This window comes from Arvicanthis niloticus, chromosome 14 (assembly GCF_011762505.2).
Source record: "Arvicanthis niloticus isolate mArvNil1 chromosome 14, mArvNil1.pat.X, whole genome shotgun sequence".
NCBI classification, from domain to species: Eukaryota; Metazoa; Chordata; class Mammalia; order Rodentia; family Muridae; genus Arvicanthis; species Arvicanthis niloticus.
Window position 1 is genome coordinate 37196622 of NC_047671.1, and position 21874 is coordinate 37218495.

The window sequence follows — 21874 nt, forward strand, 5'->3', positions numbered from 1 at the left end:
TATCTACATCCATAATCTTACACAAAACTCAACTCCAAATGAATCAAGGACCTCAATATGAGAACAGATATCCTGAGTATAATTGAAATCATTGTCACAGAAAAGGACTTTCTGAACAGGAAACAGATAGCACAGATATTAAGTCCAAAACTTAAGAAATAAATGAGACCTCATAAGGCCAAAAATTCAACCAAGGTCACCACCATTTGAGCCAAGTAGCAGCCTACAGAATGTGAATGGATTTTAAAAATCAATAATGAATCTGACAAAAATTAAAATGAAATGAACATTGAGAAAGCAACACAATTTTAAACAGGGTATTGAACTGTGGAGATTTGAATAAGCCCCGCCCCCCCAGGCTAGCATATTTGGGTTTTTTTCATTTTTCTTTTTTTATTGGATATTTTCTTTATTTACATTTGAAATATCCACTTTCCTGGAATGCAATCTAACACAACCCCTATGAAAATCAATGTAGATGTCCCTAAAATTGGAAAATCAATCTACTACAAAATCCAGCTATAACATTCTTGGGAGTATGCCTATAAGGTGTCTACCTCTTTCTAGTTAGATACTTGCTCAGGAATGTTCATTACAGATGTAGTCATAATAAAATGTTTGAATAACTATTTATTTAACAATTTTATACATGAATGCAATGTATTTTGGTCATATTCATCCCACATTACCATCTTTTATCACCTTTCTTCATCTCAATAAATCTTTTAATACATACATACATGCATACATGCATACACAGATATACACACACACATACACACAATGATCCACTAAGTTTAATAATGGTTGCTTCTATGACCATGTATGTGAAGTTATTTACTAGGGCATGCTAAACTCCAGTGTTTATATTATTGGACAAAGAAAAAGATTACTTACTCACCAGAAACCATTAGTTTCCTATAGTTTTTTGAGGAGAGAGAGGGGTTCATGAATTCCTCTCCCTACCATGCTGTAATATTTCTTAGTTTGTTCTTTTGAAGAGTTTTATGCAAATAACAATGGCTGCTGGGAGCTCATGAGTACAATTCTCATGTCAGCTCTGGAAGACAACGTTTCACTATTCTTCTCCCTACCTTTTGGTTTATACATTCTTTTAGCTTTGTTTTCTATGACTTTCCTGAGCACTGAATAGGGGAAGTGATTTAGATGACCCATTTAGAGCTAAACATTCAACCATTACTTATTCTCCACACTTAGGCAGCAATGACTCTCTACAATAACCACTGGCCACTGCAAAAATAAGTATATTTGACCAATGCTGAGTGTTGTACAGATGTATAGAAATAGATAATATAGAGACAAAATATATACAAGTATGTTTCACAACACAACAGTATGTATTTAACAAGAAAATGATGGTAAGTTCCACTAGAGCTTATAAACTTCCATAGCCATGAGTACTTGACCAAGCTTACAGTAGCAGGCATGAATTGCCTCCTATATAATGAACCAAAAATTCAATTAAGAAGTAGTTGCATACTGTCAAGATAGTTATATTATGGCACCAGTGGTTACATCTTGCCTGGCACGTTCATACCTAATAAGAAGAAACACCCACTGCTTCAAGTCTTTTCTCCCCTAGCCTCCTACATAAAAACTATGGATGCTATTCAGCAGAGAATATAAATTAGTTCCAAACTTATTTCTTCATACCTTACACTAGGAAAGTATTGTTGATTTCAGCAATAGAGTTTTATCATCTAATTCTGATGATCACCCATGAGCAATGATACAGGCCTATAATATTTAAGGGACTCTTGGGACCTTACTGATGAAAGACTCATAAGATAGTGTCCCAAACTTGGTACTGGGATTTTGTCTAATAATCTATAATTTTTAACAGCAGTATTATCCACCCATACAAGTTCCTCTGAACTCCTTTTGTATTTGCAATTATAACTTTAAGTAACATGCTACATAGTGGATTTCTATAAGATATTGAATTATCTTTCATCTGGGTTCTAAATCATTCTTTCAGTTGATTTAACTTATTTAGATTTCTGAAAAGTCTTTGGGATGATGAATGAATGTCACATCCTTTCTTTGCCTTAGAGTTTATATCTAAATAGATTCTTATTTTGCCATAGTAATTCCTAAATACAACCTCATAAGATATTTATTGAAAATATTTTACATTGGATCTTTGTTTACTGTTACCTGAACTTGTTAGGTTGTTGGTGAGCTAAATTTGCTGGATGTTCAATCTTAGGACCATTGAGTTTTGCTGTGAAAGTAGATGTGTTGTAAATGGTTATCAGTTCACCTAGGGGGTTGGTACAACTTCTGAGCTTAGGCAAAAAAATCTATATGCTGCTGATTTTCAGTAATCTATAAAGGAATTGTTAGATTCTGCAGATAGTTATTGTGTGAAAAGGACAGGTATCATAATGGGAATGAATGGTAATCTGTGTAGGTAGGGGACAGGATTGAACACTATTCTCATGTGGAAGATATATGGTGGATACATGCTGAGTTTCTCTAACTAGGGTAGTAGTCAAAGAACTATTATGAAGTCTCCAGGCTTATCTTATGAGTAGAGCTGATGATGCATGGGAAAACTTGGTTGTTAAGTTCCTTCCTGAAGTCGAGGTTATAGTACACATAGTTGTCTTGGAGCATAACAGTAACTGGGATAGCTGATAAGCATAAGAGTGACTAGTTAGGTTCTGGGGCATCCCTACTTAGGATTCCTGGCCAGACTTCATGTGGTCCCAAAGCAAAATGTGTGTATGGCATCTCTAAAGGGCTCATTAGCACTCCTATTTTCTAAAGAGTTCTTAAATTAGAGAACTCTGAAAAAAACACATCAGGACTATGAATACAGAAGATAGTGTGAGAAAGTGTTGAATTATTCTTTAATAAACACAATGACAGATGTGGTAAGTGTGGTCAATATGAAGTTCCATAAGTTTGTTTTGTGCAATGTTACTTCAGTAGATGATGTCTGAAAGTGAGTTCTGGGGAGATTCTATCACAGACATTTAGGACTTCAAAATAATAAATAAATAAATAAATAAATAAATCTTCATATGTACTATGTCTGCACAATAACTACATCAGTTCATGGAATAAAGTAGATTTTCTAATAAAATTATGTTATCGTAAGTATCATCTTACTTGGTGCTTGAAGCAAATATTCATTCCCATATAAAATACTTCCTTAGTTTCTTGATCACAAACATGTATTTTATTTCTCTAGTGGTTAATGGTTATTCTGACACAAGGTCTATAGTTAAATAGTTTGGAGAAGTGATGAATTTTTCCGAAGAATACCTATAACATGTTAGAGAATAGTAAATATCTGGTATTTCATTGAAGGGAAAGATGAACAGTTTTAACAAAAGTTGTAAGATCTTATTTTGCTATAGAACCCAGTTGTAATAGAATTTATATTAGTAACCTCCAGAAATAATGGTGTTTAGGAGACACTTGGGAGGACAAAGTTTAGTGGAATCAAGTTAGACAAAGTAGTAATCTGGCTGAAGCAAGAGACACTCTGTCCAATATTATACACAAATAGACATGGTGGCACCAGAGATTAATCTTTCAGAACATCTGGTCTTTTCATGTGGAATATAAATCCCAACCATCCAAATATAATTCTTGCTTTTACCACATAAAATATTTTCTGTACCTCCCTGTAGAGTAACATTACTGTTGCTATTTTAATTGCCACTTGATACTGTCTCTGAAACAGCTGGCCATGTTTTGACTGTGACAGAAATGACAGGGTGTGCATATATGCAATACAATTTGCAATGCTCTTTTCTATTTATCTTTTAAAAAAGAGTGTCATATGCCTCTGTAAGTGACATTTGACTTTCTCTCAACATAACATTTATTAGGTAAAAAGAAAATCATTTTTATATTAGTTGTAAATGGCAAGGCAAACAAAAAGCAAAAATCAAAAGCTTGTTTTTTTTTAAATAATATCCAGTGAAATACTAAATGCTTTTTATGAATTACAATTTTAGATTAAGCCCAGGAAGACCTAATGTGCATATTTGATGCTTTTAAACAGGTAACTGGACGATGCATATAAATATACATACATATATGTTATATATATATATATATATATATATATATATATATATAACAGCTAAATTGAGGGATAGGCTTGAGGGCAAAACATAGTAAGCATATGTCAAAAAGAGAATTTGGATGGAACAACACTGAACTTAGGGATTTTAAACTATATTTTCTCATAATAATTTATGCCATTTTGTTGATTTTTTTAATCATTCTTTTTCTTCTTGATACCAACTGACTGAATACAAAGGTGGATTGAGATTCAGAGAATGAGTTATAACTATAAAATAATCCCATCCACTAGATAAACTGCTTAAGGGAGCATATGATATCATTAGTTTGCATAAATATTTACTCAGATGTGCTAATGAAGAACACTATGTGGTTTCATAGTGCATATGCTTCAGAAGCTTTGTTTGAACGTTGGATGTAAAGAGATTATTTGAAAGGAAACTCACAAACTATTCCACTGACTGGAAGATATCAATTCAGATACTGTTAAGATAAATTGAGGCTATGGTTATTATTTACTATATAAAATCATGTGAGGCAAGCATAATTTATTTTAAATAAATTATGTTAGAGCGATGTTAGGTCTATGAATGACTTAAAGGAACAGAAGTTCAAGACCAGCAAGATTGGGTATAGACACTTGCTGTCAAGCCTGATCATATGTATTTGATTCCCTATGAACCACATGATGGAGGAAGAAAAACAACCCATGCCTACAAGTCCTCTGGCTTCCATATGTGCTCTTGCAGTGCTCACAAACTATTAGAAATATAATTTTTACAATGTTTGCAGCAAAACTGAGCAGAATGTAGAAATATCTGTGTATATATATATATATCCTCTTCTGATGGCAAGGAATCCATTACTGTTGGTAGCTTTGTTATAATAGATGAACCAACAATAACATAACATCATCACCCAAAAATCAATGGTTCATACTTCACTCTTGATGCTGTACAATCTGTGCAAGAGGACATACAAATGACAGCTTGTGTTCTCTAGAGAGTGTCATTTATATTATTGTCACAGCCTTAGAATCCCACATAATTTGTCTTTCCTTTACTCTCACTCACTGGCGACCACTACTCTTTTCAACAATGTTTACTTATTTCAATTGATTGATCTTATTTTTTTTTTTAGATAGTGTGAGGAGCCGTATTTGCCAAAAGATGGCGCAGGCTTCTGCTTCCTGGTTCTTCACGGAAGCTTTACTTGAGAATGCGCCTGCGCATGGCGCGAAAACAGAGTATGACAATTGGATGAAAGATTTGAGCCAATGAGGGATCTGCACGTCTCACAAAGCTCTATTTAAGCAGCGGGCTTTCTGAGCTAGGGGTCCTTCCTCCACCTCACTATTAAGAGAGCTGTTTAATAAATGCTGTCAGAAGAATCCTGAAGTGTGGCGTGCTCCTTATCGGCGAGGCTGCGTGCTACATTTGGTGCAGAAACCCGGGGTTGAAGCCGAAAGTCTCGGAGTTTTGACCAGTAACGAAGGACCCTGTAAGCTCGCAGAGGATTCAGAACTGGCAGCGCGGAGAGTCTAGACGCTTTTCTGCAAGGTATGGTGGATCTTGTTTGGCTTACCATTGCTCTTTCTGTTTGGGTGGCGATAGTCCTTGCTTGTTGTTTGTGTCTTAATGATTATCAAGAGGGGAAAGAGTGCACTTACCCCCTTCCCCCCCCCCCCCCCGTGTTTACAGGAACTGTAAGTCACAGGTAGATAACTGTGCTAGTTCGTCCACTCCTGTAGATAAAGGAAGCATGGGGAAACAGCAAATAAAGCTGCTTCTCGCAGTGATACAGGCGTTGCTGCAGGAAAATGGTTTGAAGATTCCGGGGAGGGTTTTGATTAATTTTTTAAAGGAAGTGGAACGAGTTGCTCCGTGGTTTATTACTACCACCGGATCCTTATCTAAGGACACCTGGGATAAACTCGGAGCTGACTTGATTAGTGAAAAGGAAAAAGGGAAGTTAAGACCAAGGACATGGCAAATATATAAAATGGTTAGAGCTTGCATAGAAGACGCTAATTGCCAAGAAAAAGTGAAAGAGAGACAGAAAGTTTTGGTGGAACAACAAGATAGCCTATCAGAAGCAGAAAAGGGAGAGAGCGCTAATAAGAATGAGAAGTGGAAAATTGGAAGCTGCTGTGAGAAGGAACCAGTTGTTGGGTTCCAGAACTCTCAGCGGAAAATTGGAAACTGCTGTGAGAAGGAACCAGTTGTTGGGTTCCAGAACTCTCAGCGGAAAATTGGAAACTGCTGTGAGAAGGAACAAGTTGTTGGGTTCCAGAACTCTCAGCGGAAAATTGGAAACTGCTGTGAGAAGGAACCAGTTGTTGGGTTCCAGAACTCTCAGCGGAAAATTGGAAGCTGCTGTGAGAAGGAACCAGTTGTTGGGTTCCAGAACTCTCAGCGGAAAATTGGAAGCTGCTGTGAGAAGGAACCAGTTGTTGGGTTCCAGAACTCTCAGCGGAAAATTGGAAACTGCTGTGAGAAGGAACCAGTTGTTGGGTTCCAGAACTCTCAGTGGAAAATTGGAAACTGCTGTGAGAAGGAACCGGTTGTTACAAGGGACGTTAAAGTCTTGGGGTTCCAGAACTCTCAGCGGATAGGGCGGTCAACCGCAAGCAGAGAAAAGGAGGATACCCCAAAAAGGGATCCTCATAATAAAGTGAAATTTAGCAAATTGAGAATAGATTCGTCCTATTCCTCATCTTCAGAGGAGACGTCCTCGGGGGAGGAGGAGGAGGACACATCATTAACTTCCTCATTGGAGGGGAGTTCCCCTGAGCCTTTCAATTCGGAGGAGCAGAGGGAACTAGAAGAGGAGGTGGCTCGTTATGAGTCCGAGAGATATGGGCGGGATCCGCCTTATGCGCCAGGGTATGTCCCGTCTGCAGAGCTAAGCAGAATGATGATGTTAATTGATTTAACTTTCAAAATGGGTGTGATTCTGAGTTATATAGTTATATTTTTCTGGATAAAAACTCAATGTAAAGGTTTTTCTGGTTACTGGCTTAAGGAAAGGCTAATTTGGAAAAAAAGGTTTTTCTATGTGTTTTCTGATGAGGTCATTAAGGTAGTAGTTATGTCTTCCAGAATTATATGGATCAGACATGACAGAGGTAGGCCTCCAGAACACTAGATTTCAGAGAAACAAAATAATTTATCTAGATACTAAAATTTGTTTTTGAGATTTGTATATTGCAGAATACACAGCTTTGGAGAATGAATCTTATCACCTGCATGTTCACTGATGCCCTGGACTTCCAGCTGGATGCAGTTAAGACAGACTTCAGATGCTTTCAATTTACCCTTCCCCTCATTCCTCTTCTAAAAGTCAACGCCCATGTTCAGCTTGAAGAAGTTAATGAGGAGTCAGCACCCCAATTCCCTGGACTTGGGGACTGAGGTGGGGGTAGCGTTATTTGGCTGCATGATCTTTGGGGGAGTGCTGCTTACCCTCTGGTTGCTCTGTAAATTCAAACAACAACATCAAAAAGATAAAGTGATGATCACGCAAGCATTGCTTGTCGTGGAGCAGGAATATCCCCTCAAACCTGGTTGAATCTGCTTAAACAATGAGACACCATCACTTAATAGGATATCCTGAGGGCTCGTGTTCCCATTGCACCAGGTATCCTAGTGGTGGTCCTCCACACTTCCCAGGGCTCAGGTTCCCATTGCACGGGATAAAAGGTGTGGAGGGTCTCGTACTGTTTAACTGCCTTGAACGCCTACTGGTAGAACGGTGGGTTAGATCGGCGACCTAACAGACCTTGATTGTTGTTGCAGTTTAATAAGGAAGGGGGAGATGTGAGGAGCCGTATTTGCCAAAAGATGGCGCAGGCTTCTGCTTCCTGGTTCTTCACGGAAGCTTTACTTGAGAATGCGCCTGCGCATGGCGCGAAAACAGAGTATGACAATTGGATGAAAGATTTGAGCCAATGAGGGATCTGCACGTCTCACAAAGCTCTATTTAAGCAGCGGGCTTTCTGAGCTAGGGGTCCTTCCTCCACCTCACTATTAAGAGAGCTGTTTAATAAATGCTGTCAGAAGAATCCTGAAGTGTGGCGTGCTCCTTATCGGCGAGGCTGCGCGCTACAAGATAGAATCTTTTTTATTGAATATTTTATTTACACTTCAGATGCCATCCCCTATCCCTATTCCCCCTTTAGAAAACCCCTATCCCATGCCCTCTTTTCCCTTTTTGCATGTATACACTTTTTAAATATGTTAATCAAAGGCTTTATAAGTTTGGTAATGCTCAATCAGAAGTGTAACCCACTACCCCACCTAGATATATCAACTATCTTTGACTGGTGGAGACACATGAACATCTGCCTCCCTGTCTCCTCCCTCTTTCTCTCTCTTTCTCTCTCTCATCACCTAGCTTCTCCTCTCCTTCTCCTCCTCTCCTTACTCCTTCTCTTCCTCTCAGTACTCCTCCCACCTTAGCTCCTCCTACATATTACCCTTCCTGTTAAAATAAAACTTTTCTCTCAAAATACAATTAGAGCATAATTATGCCAATTTGTACCAGTGAGGTACAAGATAGTCCTAATACCCAGTCCATCATTTTGTTGACTAACCAGAACCTCTGTCATCTACCATAACTAAAACACTTAGTTCTGAACCTGGTTTTTTCCTTGGCTTTAGAATGAATGTCAGCTGAAAACCATCTGCTCAAATCTTTTCTCTCAAGGTAAATAGCCAGGTTGGCTATGAGACTATAAGTTTTCAACCCCATCAGAAATCCAGAATGACTGAGTTAACTATAATTGTGGAAAGCACAAAGCATAGCTTCTAAAACTTAGCCAATTTATAGAGACCTCTGAACACCTGGACACTCCCTAGTCTACAAAATGTTGGAGCATCTGATCTTCAGCCTTCTGGCCTAGGATCATCTGACAGACCTTAGTGCTGCAGAATTATTAAGGGCTGATTACTCTGTCTAGGCAGATATAAACAGTCGACTATTCTGCAAGTGTGTCCTTTTCTGGACAGTAATTTGTCTATAGATGGAAAGAGGCAATTCTTGCCTAGTGGCTGTCTCACCACAACTGGAGTAACTCCAAAGATGCTCAATTTCTTCTTAGAATTCAATACAGGAAGCTGTCAGGAGAAGACAGGTCTCTAATCAAAATGAACATTAATACAGAAATGTTTGTAATGTCAATTATGTCGACTTCTGATGTTTTGAAAACCAACTATCCTTGATTGATCTTATACTCATGTCTGTGGTTTTCTTTTCCAGAGTCATTGTTTCAGAAAAAAAAAAAAAAAAAAAAAACTGCTGAATTTCCTCCACAGTTGTCAGCAGCCCTCTGCAATTTTCTGTAGGGCTGATGAACATTCTGTCACTCTAAGTCCTGGCCAACATTTGGTATTGTCAGCATTCTGGACTCTGGCTGCCCTAATGGGTGTGTAACTATTTTAATTTGTATTTCCTTGTTGACACATGATGTGCAGAATCTTTCCCTTTGCTGACTTACCATCTGTCTGTCTTCTGTTGTGAGAGTCTGTTCAGGCCTGCTGGGGCTCATTTTTCAGTAAACTCATAGTATAGTCAGAGTTGTAGGAATGAAAAAACGACTCTGTGGATGAATCATCTTATATTTAGTGAAGTACCATTTATTAATACTTTCTAAATATTTCTATATCAACTTCCATCACCTTTTTTCTCATCTTTTAAAGCCACCTTAAAACATACAGAAGATGTTTTCCTCTAAAGGTCATGCCAACTAGCATTAATCCTTCAGAGTCTCCTGGGCTATGACTGTTGGGGGCCGACTTTTAGCAGAAAGCGGCTATCAGCTTTGCAGCCATCTTGAGACATATACCCTGACATGAGATTTAAATTACAATAGCCTACAACAGCTGAGAACACTCCGATAATCTTGGTTTAGATACCTTGAGATTAAAGGTGCGTGAGATTAAAGGTGTGTGAAATTAAAGGTGTGTGACTTAAGAAGCATAGAGATCAGGGTTAGAGACAAGACCTAAAGGCATGATTAAAGGTGTAACTTAGAGGCGTGGCTTAGAAGTGAGACATATAAAAGGCAGAGACAGAACAGATCAGAATTGAGACATTTGGGAGACACAGCAGAGAGAAGACATTATTGAGACGATAGAAGACAGAACCAGAGATCAGAGAATATAGACGGAGATCAGAGACTATAGAGGGATCATCAGAGACGAATCTCAGACATTAGGTAGAATCTGCCGTCACCCTCGCTCTTGCTGAACCCCCGACCTGAAGACCGGAGTGGCAGCTTGGGCCGGGATACAGTGGCCGCCCAAATGTGGGTCGGCCCGGGCCTCAACATTTTGCCTGGGCTGCAACATTTATTTTGGCCACCCCAACTTGAGGCTAGTGCTGTCCCCAACATATGACAGTTCACTGAAGTGGTCTAAAATTAAGAGTATTCTGTTCCAGCTATGATGGGTTGATTCAGCTCTAACATTACTAAAAAGAACTTTTACATTTACTAGGGATATTTGGGTAGATAGGAAGTAAGATTGGATTTTCTGTTATGAATATGTAAAAAAAAAAACAAAACCATGTTTTGTTAAACCTCTAAAGTATTACCTAACCTTGTAACATTGTTTTAGCCAAGAGACATAGAGTGTTTTCGATTACCTTAAAAATAAGTACTGAGTTTCTATAAGACAGTGGGAAGAATACGGGCTTTATATTATGCAGTCTTTCTTACCAAATGTCTAATTTTCAGAAAAAAATATTTTCCATATTAAGACAACATTGCTGTTTTTGAAGGTAGCTATCTTTTAACACGCTATACATGATACCAAGTGTATCTTAAATATTTGATATGAGAAAATGGACAAATCTCTGAGTTATTTAAAATGATTTTATTAAAGGTGATTTTTATAATTATATTCTATAAGTAGCTATACTTTTTAAAGACATTTTCCGCAGTGAACTGATTTTCTGTGACCTTGTGTTACATTGACCTGAGTTTTATCAGTTCCACGGTCCTTGTCTAAATTGTTCTTAAATGTTCTTCACAAACACTTTGTACTGTAGCATGCCCATCTCCTTCCTGTACCTACCACACTAGTGTCCCCTTGAGGCATTCCTCAAGCCTGACACAGTTTTTCTGGGTTCTGGAAACAGTTGCTTTTTTTTTTTTCATTTGCTAGATCTATATACATATGTCCAGTTTAAAGCTTAACTTTCTTAACTGTACATTTGATCACAATCTACAAAACACTTGAATTCTTCCTCAGCTATTCTTATGATGAAGTTGTGAATAGTGTCTGTAGTGCTTGATCTAGCATCTTTTAGCCTGTCACATGTTGTCTTTGAAGCCCCATGCCAGGCAGCTAATGTAAGAGACCCTATGCAGGCATCTCATCCTTCTAGGCTGCTTCAAGACTGCCTAATTATTCCTGCTCAGTGTGTGAGCTGATTTCAGCATGGCCATCGAAAAAGGACCTAATAAGGCACTCCTTCTCAGAAGGTATCTTTAGCTACTCTCCTTTCAGAACGTGAGCCCTTCACCTTGGGGAAATCCATTTATGGTTTACTGTAATAAACTTTATTTAATGTCCTTTGGTGCCAATGTGCCATTTCTCTTGGCTTCCATTATAAGTTGTTAGAGGGGATTTATAGCAAGATGTATTAGTCATCCAAATAAAACGATTCTTATACACCACTTATACTCATAAATCTCATCATGGTCACTCAGATTTTTCACTTCAAATATTAAAAACAGGCCTTATTTTTTTTGTGTCTAATGCAGATATATTTACTGTATGTAAAACGTAATATACCATAAATTATCTGTATACACAAGTCTTCTCTGTCTTTGTGTAAAATCTATTAATAGCCACTATTCTCTGTGATTGGTATGTTTGAGCATATGTAATCAATTCAGCTATTTTGAGTGTATAAATATAACTAAAATGGAAATAATGTGTAATATTCTTTGTGACAATATCTAAACGTATTATAGTCTAAACAATATTGTGTTTCATATTTAGCTGTCTGATACAATATGTTGATAATATAACATTGAGTTTTGTTCAAATCTGTTTGATGTTTAATATTGTATTGAGCTTATTTTTTTCAAGTTCTCTCTTCTTAGTTTGTCCTCCTGATATGTTTACATAGTGAGACACCTGTTTACATGGTAAGACAATACGTGGGGGTACTGTATTGAAGTAGTAGTTATACTTTCATTGACTCTATAAAAAAACATTCCAACCTCTTCTTTTTGTGCTATGCTAATGTAACTTGCAAACTATTTCTTATTACAAACTGTTTTCCATTGTTAGAATGTATACTAGCCACCTATTGTTGCAAACATCTGTAATACAGCAGATAGTTGGACTCCTCCTCTTAAATGTCTCAAAAAACAATCTGTTTATATGACTGTATTATACAGTCAAATGAACACTATTAATATGCAATGGAGAAAGATTTGGAAACCATTTAACATATTTTTAAATGTGTTGTACAATTTAGTGTTCAATTTCATGTGATTCCCATACCCATCATTCAGGATACTTTCATTTAAGGTTCAAAAAATAATTTTTATTCTAAAATTTACAAGTGTTTTTTTTTACAATTACACAATCTTAAATTTATTTGAAAATTCCAATAAACAAATCAAATTATGTTTAAAAGATCCTGGCTTGAAGAAAAGCATTCTGCAAGCAAAACTAAATGGTATCAATGATATTGGATATCTTTGTTCTGAAGCCTTTACTACTTACATTTTATTTTATGCAGGTGTATACTGTATGTGCATCATATTTCTCTCATAGCCTTCTCTTCTTCCCATGTTTAATTCTCTTAACTTCCTTTGATATATATATCTGATGATGCCATGCGTCTAAATTAAACTACAGAACTGCAAATGAGAGAAAACAGCATGTTTATGTTTCTGAGAGTGAAATTGCTGAAGATGGGTTATTTTCTGTTGGGCTTTCTTTCCTTGAAAATGACAATATATATATATATATATATATATATGTATATATGTATATATGTATATATGTATATATGTATATATGTATATATGTATATATGTATATATGTATATATGTATATATGTATATATGTATATATGTATATATGTATATATGTATATATGTCATATATATGTATATATATGACAATATATATGTATATATATGACAATATATATGTATATATATGACAATATATATGTATATATATATATATTGTTGTTCTTTATGGTTGAGAAAAATCCATTGTGTATCCATACTGTATTTTCTTTATTTACTGTTTGACTCCTGTTGTAGTTAACATTTCTAATATGGTGATAAAACACCATGACCAAAAGCAACTTGGGGAGGAAAGAGTTTATATGGCTTCTATATCCCAAGTCACAGTCCATTATGAAAAGCCAAGGCTTGAACCTAGTCAGCAACCTGAAGGCCGAAGTGAGGCAAAAAACCATAAAACAATGTTGCGTATTGATTTGCTCCCCATGGCTTGCTTAACCTGCTTTCTTATACAACCGAGGACCACCTGTCCAGGAATGGCACTGCTCCCAGTGAGCAAGGCCTCACACATTCATTATTAATCAAGAAAATGTCCTAAACACTTGCCTACAGGCCAATTTTATGAGGTCATTTTCTCAACTAAGATTCCTTCTTCCCAGATATGGCTATGTTTGTGTCAAGTTGGTAAACAACCAAAAGCACAGACCAAATACATGGATTGCACATAGTGTTACAGTAATTATTGGGTGTGCAAATATCTCTGTTTTATGCAGATTTTGATCCCTGTGAATGAATATCCAGGAATGTATGGCTGGGTCATATGGTAGATACACTGTTAGATACTGAGAACTTTCATCATGCTTACTGATAATATCTTACATTACATTAGTAATGTGTAAGAGATCTCAATTGCTTACATCTTTACAAGCATTTCTAGGACTTTTCTTTTTTTTTTAAGATGGAGTCTTACTGTGTAGACTTACTCAGTGCTGGAAATTCTTATATAGACTGAGCTAGCCTCTGACACATAGAGATCAACCTGCCTCTGCCCTTCAGGTGTTGGATTAAAGGCATGTGCCCCCATACCAGGCCTTGGATTTTCTTGATTGCTGCCAGGTTTATTTAAACAAGATGGCTTCTTAATGCTTTTGTTTTCTCCCTAAGGATGGGCTGGCAAGGTTAAACTTTTTCACATTTTTAATACCATCTGTACTTCATCTTTTGAGAACTGTCTGCTTCTTTCCTAAGCACACTCACTAATTGGGTTGCTGGTTTTGGTGTTTGGTTTTCTGAATTCCTTGTATATTTTAGATATTAGTCCTGTGAGATATGTAGTTAATAGAGTTTCTCCAATCTTTTAGGCTATGACTTCAATCTATTAAGCATTTGTATTTTTGAACAATGACTTTAAACATTCATTAGTTTTTGTTTATTGATTTTTTGCATTATTTTGTTGCTAGCTAGGATTCTACATAGAAAGTCCTTAATTGTGCCTATATCTGGAAGTTTTCCCTACTTTTTCTCCTACCAACCTCAGAGCTTCAGGTCATTAGTAGCGTTGATCCTCTTGAGGTAGGTTTTTCTGTAGCATGGAAGACAGGAACCTAGTCCCATTCATCTCTGAGCAGACACCCAGTTTTCCAGTGCTATTTCTTGAGCAAGTTATCTTTCTTCTAGCTTTTGTTTTATCACCTTTCTCAAAAATTACATGGCTATAGTGAGATGGGTTCATACCTGTGTATTCCATTCTATTCTCTTCTATACTATGTTATCTTACCCTAGCCTAGCCTATCCCATACCATTCTAGTCTTCTATTCTATTCTATTCTATTCTATTCTATTCTATTCTATTCTATTCTATTCTATTCTATTCTAACCTATTCTAATCTATTTCATTCTATTCTACTGATCATCATGTCTGTCTCTTTGCAAGTAGTATAACAATCAACTTTCATTTGACACTTTCTTTTTAATTTTATTGAATGCTTCTTATATAAGCCAAATAAACATAAGACTAAATAAATATCCGGATTACTAAAGAAGTATTTGTTATCTGCATTATCTAGAAGAAGCATGCAACAGCCACTGCTAAATTGTATCATCAGTGGAAAGTCTGATATGAAGGATGGAGAAAAGAGTAGAGACTGGAGATATGGAGAAAGGCATTCAGAATGTTTTCCCAGCTTGAATATAGCTCTGTGACTATTTAACAAGTGAAGCCCTGAAGAAGACAAATAGTCTGAACAGGATATAGATGACTCGATATTTGAAAGTTTTTTTTTCCATTTTATCATGCAGTGTGTGTGTGTGTGTGTGTGTGTGTGTGTTGACATTTAGTCTAGGCTCTGCCCCATAGTTACCTGGCAATAGCCAGGTGTGCCTGACTCATTGTAAAATGGGCTTCTTCTTCTTCTTCTTCTTCTTCTTCTTCTTCTTCTTCTTCTTCTTCTTCTTCTTCTTCTTCTTCTTCTTCTTCTTCTTCTTCCTCTCTCTCTCTCTCTCTCTCTCTCTCTCTCTCTCTCTCTCTCCCTCCCTCTATATCTCTCTCTGTTTTTCTCTTAATTCCACTCACCATGCCCTGAATAAACTCTATTTTATACTATACCTTCATATGGCTGGTCCCTTAGGGGAAATGGATATCTCAGCATGGGCCTCCAGAGGTACCCCCTTACCTTACACCATGCCTCGCCTCCACCAGAAATATTCCTAGAAGCCTATCTTATCAATGAATACACACATTTAAAGTTAACTATTGTTTTCATGTATTCTACTAACCAAAGATTATGTAAGAAAGAAAATACCCAATACAAGTTTTCACATTTCAGTTAAATGAATGTTGAAGATATTTGAGTTTATATTCAACTCACTGGATATTTCCTCTGTTTCTACCTCTGGCATTTCTTTGGCTTGATGTTTAATTGTTCAGATAAGGAACATTTTCAGCAAGTATGTTTTACACTGTCAATGTTCAATGCTGCCTTTGAACCACTTTTTAGAACAGGAGATTGGAAAATAAGAAATCCTGGGTCCAGACAGCCTTATATCTAATGCTCAATACATGATTTCTGTTAATCCAATTTATGCAGAGTTTGCTTTTGTGGGTTGTTTTTATCTTATTAGATTGTGACAGATTCAGAAACTTCACTTGGATCACCATCTATCAACAACCTTTCTATGTTGAGAGAGCCTGACTAGTACAGAAACAGAAGTGTCTTTGGAAATCCCCACCAAAGGTTTTGTTAGATGAGCCCTACCACGAGTTTGGAAAACATGTTCATGAAAGCTCTCTACTGAGAGGTATCAAAGCAGAACTCACTTTTAACTAATGACCTTGAGTGACAAGGTTTCAAAGCTAAAGTTGTCATTTGATCATTGTGGATCATTAGTGACATTATTTGAACAGCCTAAGAGTAAGGTTATGAAATGGAGTCTCCTGGCTAACACAGAAAATTAAACAGTCTGATAAATAATTTAGGACCATATTTACAATTATAAATCTTATCAGAAAGACCTACAAATGACTTATACACTCAAAATAAAAGTTAAAGCCAATCTATCTAGTAAACTTTGTAAAGGGTGTTATGAAAGAGAGGAGTGAGGGAAAGGAAATGGCTGAGAGTATAATGGTAAGATAAGGGTCACATGGTACACGGTCTCATGCAGTGAGGTGTATAAATAAGACTTGCATGTATTTGTTTATGTTTCTCCACCTTGAAAAATACTGATTGTTACTTTGAATTTCCCTTTTTGTCATACCTGAGAATAGAATTTTCAAAATGAAACTGAATGTGTATTCATTAAGGATTCTTATGAGGCTATGTATTTTATTTTTAGAACTTGACTTCTGTAGTATTAAATTAGCTCAATGTAAAAGAAGACAAATGTTAAATGATAGAAATAGCAATAGTAACAATAATTACAGATTCATCTATTCTGAAGATGAATGTGCCAATCTTGAAAGATGGGAGAAAAGTATGGAAGATGTGTGTATTTCAACCTAAGCCTTCCTTAACGAACTAGGAGGATGCTCTGCCTAAAAGAAAGATTGTATGACACCTACATCATTTTTCATGAGTTAATAAATTCCTCCTTTCATTTGAGAAAAAGCTTATTTCTTGGTTTTCTCTACTCAGGTAAATGTAGGCTTTGAAGGTTTCACCTGAGTGGTTGCTCTTGAATTGCTGACTTCCTACCATGGCACCATGCCTGGGAATCTACTCAGTAGATTTTGCTATATATCTCTTTATGCTAGCTAGTCCTCTCACTCCAGAAAAGGGTATGTAGATAGTAATTGTTTTGGGATAATATTTTCATCTAACTTGCACTTTTACTCATAATATTAGAGAGTAACATGAAATATGAGAAAACATGCAAGAATACAGGCTGCAAACTGGAAAAATAATCATTTGTAAAAAAAAAAAATTATTCTTTCTCTACTTTAAAGCACAGTGATTATTCTCCAGGAGGTCTGGTTTCACTAATGAATTATATCTACTTACAAGAAAGAAATATCAATCATATGCAAAATTCCATGCAAAGATACTGAGAACTAGAGCTCAAACTCCATCATATAGCAAGGCAAAAATTCTCATAAAATATTTTAAAATAACACTATGCAGTATATAAAAATGAGTAATGTATTGTAACCAAATGATGATTTGTTTCCTGAGGCAAACCTCAGGAAAAAAGGATTCCTCTAAAACTCAAAAGTCAACTGATTTTATTTACTATATATACAGAATAAGGCAGAAGAGTATTTTCATATCAATAAAATTAAATCTCATTGTTATTAAGTATGACATTCTCAGCACAATAGTTACAAGATAAACTTTTCAACTTGATAAAGTGTATCAGTGAACAACGCACAGCTATAAGCATAGAAAGCTGATAGTATCAAGGAAAATGATTAGATTACTGAAGTCAAGAAGAAATGGAGGGAATAAAATTATCTTCTCAACACGAGCATATGAAAGCTCTAAGGAATGGACAAAGTCATAAAAATTGAAGAGTTAACATCCTAAGTGTCTGCTTACCCCATCAGATCAAGAAACCTATCTTATTGATGAGCAGTCAGGAATAATGAAAAATGTTAAAAACTATTTATAATGGCACTAAAGAGGAAAAAGATACACATCAGAAGTACAGCATTTGTCTCCTAAGCCTCAGAGCTCTAAATTCAGTTCTGTAAACTACATGTTAAAAGTTTTCATTTATGAAATACTGATGTTTAACCTGAGGCATAGAGGAGCATTATACTGAAACTTGTAGAACACAAGATTGTTCCATAGAAATTCACAATGGAGAACTCTATGATCATAATGGGATGGACTACAATGACATATTAAGATGTCAATTACTATGAAAATAACATAGAGATGTGAAGAAATTTTAATAAATAGACCAGTAGATAGGTCAGTGGGACAGAAGTCAAAGTCAGAAATAAACCTATCAATATAGAGTGAAGAAATAAAAGTGACTTTATCGGATTGTGCTGGAATTATACATAAAAAGACATTTATTTATTAAAAATATTATTGATAATTTATTTCTGTTAAATTGATTTTAGATAGAATGTCATGTAGCTTAAGCTGGTATTAAACTCACTTTGTAGGCCAGGCTGTCCTTGATTCATGATCCTTATGCTTGGATTTATTGAATTTGTTAATAACAGAAACAAACTACCCTATCCACCTTAGTGCCTATTCTTAATCCTATGTTGTTGATTTACATTAAGATAGAACAGAGATTAGAAAATTAGCGGATAATAGCCACTGAAATGTTCCTAGATATTATGACCAAGTCATCAGTCAGGTATATGGCTTGTGTTGAATTGAGTATTGTTACCTAATATTTGCTTCATATATTTCCTGCTTAACATATTTATTTCTATTATAAAGAATTATATATTTAGTATAATTATTAATGTATTATAAGTAATATATTATGTACCTTGTCTCAAGCAAATGATGGTCATAGCAAACATGCCCTTGTTTTCAAAGGTTTTTAAACTTCTATCCCTTAAATTAAAGGACAGACAATCCAATAAATATTGCTTTATTATAAATACAAAAATGTCCCTGTAAAATTCATGATGTGCTCATTTCTAATAGCTGAATAATATTCTATTGTGTAAATAAACTACATTTTCTGTATCCATTGTTTGGTTGAAGCACATCTGGGTTGTTTCTAGTTTCTGGCTATTAAAAATAAGGGTGCTATGAATATAGTGGAACATGTGTCCTTGCGGTATGGTGAAGCATCTTTTGGGTATATGCCCAGGAACACTATAGCTGGGACTTCAAGTAGAACTATTTCTAATTTTCTAAGGAAGTGCCAGATTGATTTCCAAAGTGGTTGTACCAGTTTGCAGTCCTATCAGAAATGGAGGAGTGTTTTGCACGCAAATGGGTGAAACTAGAAGATATCATCCTGAGTGAGGTAACTGAGACCCAAAAGGACATGTATGGTATGTCCCAAGTACGGATACTTCAGTCTCACTTAGAAGGAGGAACAAAATAATCACTGGAGGCAGATGGAGGAAGGAACCTCAGTAGGAAATGGGAGAGGGAGGAGAAAGGGAAAACAGGATCAGGTATGGAGGGAAACAGGAGAGAAGACCAGAAGGCCAGGAAAATAAATGGAAATATGCAGCTTCTTGAGGTGAGAGGCTGAGGAGAACCTCTAGAAAGTCCCTGAGACCTGGAATGTGAGAGGCTTCCAGGACTCAATGGGGATGACCTTAGCTGAAATGCCCAACAATAAGAAGATGGAACATAAAAAGACCACCTCCAGTAGACAGACAGAGCCCCCAGTGGTAGGATAGTGTTACCAGTCCACCTTCAATTTTTCTTTGACCCAGAATATTCTTAGCTAAAAGAAATGTAAGGACAAAAATGGAGCAGAGACTGAAGGTAAAGCCACCCAGTCCAATTTGGGATCAATCCCATGGGCAGGCACCAAATGCTGACACTATTACTGATGCTATGTTGTGCTTGCAGACAGAAGCCTAGTGTGGCTGTCCTCTGAGAGTTTCTGCCAGCAGCTGAGAGAGATACAGATACATAACAGCCAACCATTGAACTGACATCGGAGACCCCTATTGAAAAGTTAGGAGAAGGGTTGAAGGAGCTGAAGCTGGTGGTAACTCCACAGGAAGACCAACAGTGTCAACTAACCCAGACCCCTGGGAGCTCCCAGAGACTAAGCCACCAACCAAAGAGCAAACATGGGCTGGTTCGTTGCCTGAACACATATGTAACAGATGACTGCCTTGTGTGGCCTCAGTGGGAGAGGATGTGCATAATCCTGTAGTAACTTGATGTCCCAGGGAAGAGGGATGCTTGGTAATGTGTAATGGTCACCCAGATGGTATTGGTTTTGAAGACATGAAGGGGTCATGAAGAGCAGCTGAGGCTTGACACTGTGAGAGGCCAGGGAAAGCCATTGGTGAAGGTGCAGCTTTAGTTGCAATTAATGGCTCAGGACTGAAGGTGTCATGCAAAGGAGTTGAGGCTTGACACCATGAAGAAAGCCTATGAGAAGCTATTGGTGAAGCCTAGTGCAGCAGAAGATGTATTAGAAATGCCAGTACCATGGGATGATCAGCAAGAACATCAACAGCAGTAGAGTGGATTGACCTGAACTTAGAGTGCTACAGAAGACAGAGCTGGAGAAGTGACACCAGCCATTTTGAACATCCCAGAAGATCATACATTGGAACAAAATCTGTAACATGGAAGCTTCCTTGACGACCCTAAGATTTTTGAAGATACCAGAGCCGTAGGATATCTTCTGAGGAATGCTGCTAACAGGGAGCTGACCAGCCCAAGAAAAGAAGTCAACAACAATAAAAAAAAAAAAGGAGTTGGAGATCTAAAAACTGATTTGACATCAGATATGGAGACGCAAAGTTTGGAGTTTACCGAGCTATTTTCCTGTCTTCTTTCAGAGATTACAGTTAATAATTGTATGGATCTCAGAAGAGGTTTTGAATTTTTAACATTGGTGGTACTGCTATAGTATGCTATATATATGGGGTGTTTGGAAGTTGGTCTAAATATACTTTTTAAATTATGCAATGACTAGATATGCCCCCCCCCCCAGACTTTTATGTGTTTGAACAAGCCCATGGGAGCAAGAAAATGTCATGGTTTGAAATATGCTCTGCTCAGGGAGTGGAACTATTTGAAGGTGTGGCCTCATTTTAGTAAGTGTGTCATTGTGGACATGGGTTTTAAGACCCTCATTCTAGCTGCCTGAAAGTCATTATTCTGTTAGCAGCCTTCAGACAAAGATGTAGAACTCTCAGCTCTGCCTGCAACATGCCTGCCTGGATGCAGCCATGCTCCTGCCTTGATGTTAATGACTGAACTTCTGAACCTGTAAGCTAGCCCCAGTTAAATGATGTCCTTTATAAGAGTTGCCTTGGTTATGGTGTTTGTTCACAGCAGCAAAACCCTAACTAAGATATTGGTAGATATCAATATTATTGGATAATGATTATTGGCATTCTCAAAAAGTTAAGAAGTCAACCTCTGACTGAGCTCTGATGTGTGGTAGACATAGTTAAATGGTGGGTCAAGACATTTAGGCTCTGGAAACATGGAGAAATTCTGAAGTGGATGAGAGTTTTTGAGTATTGGAGGAACACTCACACTGTGTGTGTGTGTGCCTGCATGCATGTGGTTGTGGAACTATGTTAGGCGCCATAAGAACCTTGCCCCAAGATGGCGATGGCCACCTGAGAGCCAAGTGATAAACAAGTCCTTATTAGGTGTGAAGGCTGTGCTTCAAGGTGGCCTGAAGGGATCG

At 36.9% G+C, this 21874-nt stretch overlaps 1 long non-coding RNA gene across 1 annotated transcript; it reads left to right on the forward strand.

The window, feature by feature from the left end:
• Positions 1 to 5213: 5213 nt before the first annotated feature.
• On the forward strand, positions 5214 to 8128 carry LOC143434312 (uncharacterized). The gene is made up of 2 exons (XR_013103721.1): positions 5214 to 5624; positions 7263 to 8128. It is a non-coding gene; the product is annotated as an uncharacterized LOC143434312 (long non-coding RNA).
• Positions 8129 to 21874: the final 13746 nt, after the last annotated feature.